Raw genomic sequence first — 4,954 nt, forward strand, 5'->3', positions numbered from 1 at the left:
ATTAGAAAAGATCACCTCTACAAACAAAAACAAGCTGGTGGGCTTGCTCTTCCTGACTTTTGCCTCTACTACTGGGCTTCCAATATCAAAATGTTCTTAGTGTGGTTGGACAACTTGGCCGAACCTCCTCTGTGGCTGGGCTGGAGCGGGAGCAATGCCAGCTGTACAGTTTGTGTGCACTGTGCAGTGATCCTGTCTGCAGTGGCCTTCGATAAATCATCATACAGAGTATAGTGAGAATCTGGAGGCAAATTCAGACACACTTTTGGATTGGTTCGTTCTCCTGCTCCCCATAGCTGGGAACCCTTCATTCCTACCATCCCATCTTGATAATGGATTCTTACAGAGTGAAAGACCTTGGTTTTCACACAATTGGTGACCTTTACCTGAGTGGAACCTTTGCCTTGTTTGCTAAATTGCAAACAATGTTGCTCCATCAACTCTAGGCATTGTCTCATTCAGTTGCGCGTCATCCACAGACTCCACTATTCAAAATCAAGGCTCAACAAGATGTTCCCAGACATATCCCCTCAGTTTGATAAATGTAATACAACAGAGGCAAACTTTGTCCATAGCTTTGCTCTCTGTCCCAGAATAGAAAGATATTGGACACATTTTTTTTAAACGCTCTCTGATATACTCGACACCCACATCAAACCTGATCCTGTCTTAACTGTGCTAGGAATTTCAGATGCCACATCTGCATTAACGAGAGTGGCAGCAACTTCTCTCTTATTGCCTTATTACAGCAAAAAAATGAATCCTGACAGAAGGAAGTTCCCACTTTTAAGCTGTGGCTCAATGAAATGACCAATACCCTTCACAATGGAAGAATAAGGTTCTTTTTGAAGAATAGACAGTCACAATTTGATAAGATCTGGCTGCCCTTTGTCTGCTACCTGAGAAACAACCAATGATGTACACTCCCCGTGTAGTTTACTGGACAATACAATTTTCATTGCTTGTGTTTTACTATATTTTTACTACTATCTGGTTCAGTTAAGTTATATTGATACTATCTGTTGTATTAACTTTGCTTTTCTTCAGTGAAAATGTACACTACATTCTCATGTCCTACATTTTGCAATCCTTCCTCAATAAAACATACTTGACAAAAAATTCTATTTTATTTATCTTTTCTGACCTTTTCTATGTGTTTATCATGAAGAACTATAAACTTTCACTTCATTATACAACCTTGTGTTATGCAACCTTGTGTTGTATAATGATGAATACATTTCCTTGATTCCTTCATAGTCTTTTATGCTGTTTTTCATGCAAAAACATTTCATGGTTAGCTTCTAAGGTATGTAAGACATTAAGGTGTGAACATAAGACATAAAAGAAACACAAAAGGCAGTGGCAAACATTACAGTCTGTATAATTATCACTATTGAAAATAATAAGGTGTGAGTAAGGACATGACTACGTCAGACAGTTACCTCCCTGCTGGAACAATGTATAACCTAATGACATGATCAATGCTTTTGCATCAAGGAAATTCTTAACATTATTTTCTTTCGTCACGAGTTCACTGATGCATGAAATAAAACAACAAACAAATACAACTTCAATAAAATGAAAAACAAACAAAAAACATACCGCTGTGCATTCATGCTACTTTGTCAAAATTATCAAAAGTTACCCAAATGATATGATAATATTTCATCAATAAAGAAGAAAAATCCCAAAAGGGCATTTTTATACAGGGAAAATGCACAATGGTCACTACCATATACACGTTCCAAGATTCGATTATGTTTATAATACCTTTGCCAACTTAATCCATTGGTTTTAGTTTATTAAGAACATTCTAATATATTTATTAAAAAAACATATCAGACTTTGTCAGAAATATAAAAATTAACTTGATTTATATTGTTGTCAATGGTGTTTATACAGTCCAGTGACTTTTATCAAGATGTAGACATGAATTCATCTATCATCTATCTTTTCAGAAAGCAGAAGAAGGTAAAAAGTATCAAAAACAATCCATTGGTAGAAAATTATTGATTATTATAATTTTGGTGTTTTTTAGTAACTAGTTAAATCCTGGTTTTACATTAAAGCATAAGTCATAATAATCTAATGATTTTAAATATAAAAGTATAACAGTTTTCAGCATTGACTACTTTCACTTGTAATACTTTAAGCATCTTTTTCTGATTATATTTACATATATACTTAAGTAACATTTTCAACGCCGGGCCTTTCCTTGTGGAATATTTTTACAGTGTGGTATTAATACTTGCACTTACTTAAAGGAACCCCATGCATAGCAGAGTGCGCACGCAAACAGCTGCAGTGCGCACACGGAGCACCTGTTTTATTTCTAGGCGATTTCCACTACTAGGAAAAGGCAAGATTTTAGAAATAAAGACACAGCAGGACCGTCAGTAGTTCAAAAAGAACGTAAACAGGTCCTTACAAATGCAAGAGAACAACCCAGGCAAACAATAGAACAGAGCTTTCACACTTCAAACACCTAAAAACTTTGGGACAGTATGAAATCAGTTACAGACATGAACAAATTATCACTGTGGAGGAACAACAAAAGTCAAATGAGCTGAATTACTTTTCCTTGAGGTTTGAGTCACAGAACGTCTCTCAGCAGTATGACAGTATGTTGTTGTCTTTGCCAGACACTGATGTCACCTGCTGGCTGGAAGGGGACCCGCCCAGTGTACAGTCCCTTTTTAGTAAGGTGTGCACTAAGTCCACTGGTCCAGATGGACTGCCAGCTTTTTTGCTTAAAAGCTGTGCAGAGGAACTAACATCAGCATGGTTTCCCATATCCCAACGGTCTTTGGACACTCACACTGTCCCAGCTTTGTGGAAGAAGTCAATCATAACACCAGTGTCTAAAAAGCTCTTTGCCTCGGTGAATAATGATTGTCGTCCTGTAACTTTGACCTCTATTGTCAGGAAATGTTTTGAGAAATTTGTAGTATCCCTGCTCAAGAAAGAAGTCGAACCAGATGTAGACACATGGCAATTTGCCCATAAGCAGAAACGCAGCACTGAAGATGCATTTCGCACTTTATTTCTAAACACCTTCAGAACACAAACACCTATGCTAGAATTGTATTTATTGATTTTAGTTTAATACAGTGCAACCTTATCTTTTATTCTTTTTTAACTAATATGACACAACAAGTAAAAGTTAATGGGACATTGTCAAAGACCAAACGTAGTCAGCGGTCCCACAAGGTTGTGTGGTATCACCTATACTTTTTAAACTGTACACTAATGACTGCAGGAAAGTACAGCCCAATAATCATATTATAGAATTTGCTGATAATACTGAATATTAAGCCTTCTCCACAAGGACATGGACCCTTCTGTGTACCATGATAAGATGAGATCTTTATCAAGTGGTGTGACACCAACCATCTTTTTCTAAATGGAGATGGTCTTTGACCAGAGGCAAGTGACTGACCGCAAGCCAGTTGTCATCAAAAACCAGAAAATCAGCCAAGTGTCCTTGTATAGATATTTAGGTGTTCATTACCTGTGAAATCAACTGCAGCAGAAACTGTACTTCCTAAGGCGACTGAAACTGAACGAAGTGAGCAGCCAGATCATGTTGATTTTACAGGGCGATCCCAGAGAGCATCATTAGATATGGAATCACAGCAGGGTTTGGCAACTTAACAGTGTAGCTGAAAAGCAGGTTGGCCAGCATGCACAAAGTAGCTATGAGGATAATAGGGAGGAAAGAATATGAGCCCATACAGAGCCTGTATCAGCACACAGTCATGAAACAAGCAGCAAAAATCATTGTGGACCCTCAACATGTCCCCTTCTCTGGAAATGAACCTCTGCCATGAGGAAGAAGACTCCGTGTGCCAAAGTGCAAATCAAACAGACTGAAGTTATTGTTCGTCCCGACTTCTATCAAGCTGCTGAACTCTAATACTTAATCAGTGTGTAATAAACAAACCAGCACTGAAGCACTTTAATTCTTATAGTTTCTTACAGTCTCTTTTTAAGCTGATGTATTGTCAGTGTTAAAATGTATAGTGTCTTTTATGTTTTAAAATGCTTCACGTTGATTTTGTGATGGGTTTCTGTGAAGCAACAGATTGTAGCACTGTGCACAAGACAAATTTCCCCTATTTCAGTGAAATACTGCGAATGTATGTGTCCTTTCCAGAGATGGGGGACTCGAGTCCAGTGACTTGACTGGAGTAAGACTTAAATCGCCAGATTGAGGACTTGGGACTTGCTTGGTTAACAGTGATAAAAGACTTGACTTGACTTTGACTTGCTATTCATGACTTGAGACTTGACTTAGACTTGCATGAAATGACTCGACAAGTCATTGTTATCTTTATTATTATGTGAATTATCAAAAAAGAAATGTTTTTTTCGATCGGATGTTTCCTGTTTCATGTGGGCGAACCTGGCAACCTGTAATCTAACCAAGTGACGCACCTATCACTGACTGCAGCGGTTGTAGAGAGGCCGGAGCGGAGCACTGGAAGATGGAACTGGGATCAGCTGCTGTGCCACAGACACGGGAGCTCCGGGATGACATTGAGATAGCCTGGTCTTTATTTTACTACTGCATCCGAGCGTGCACACTCTCTTTCTCTCGCTCGCTCACTCTCGCTCGTCCACTCACACCTTACGCACATACACACATTTTACGCACAGCTTGTTCCCCAAGGGAATTACGCTACTCTTATAACACTTGAAGGGTGACCAGTAGAATCAAAAGTTACATTAGCCAAATAAGAGGTTTCTGATATACATAAACACAATAAGCAGTAACAAACACTCCAGTCAGTATAGTTAGCATCATCTTTGAATAGAGTGTAGATGGGTTGCCAGTTTCACTGCATTCCAGATTATGAATAAACAAGAAGTACATGTTAAGAAAGGGACGTTATAATAATGTGTGAGTAAGGACATGTCAATGTCAGACTGTTACCTCCCTGTCAGAACAATG

The sequence above is a fragment of the Morone saxatilis genome, unplaced genomic scaffold (genome assembly GCF_004916995.1).
Source record: "Morone saxatilis isolate NCDOM2014 unplaced genomic scaffold, NCSU_SB_2.0 Contig12, whole genome shotgun sequence".
Lineage (NCBI taxonomy): Eukaryota > Metazoa > Chordata > Actinopteri > Moronidae > Morone > Morone saxatilis.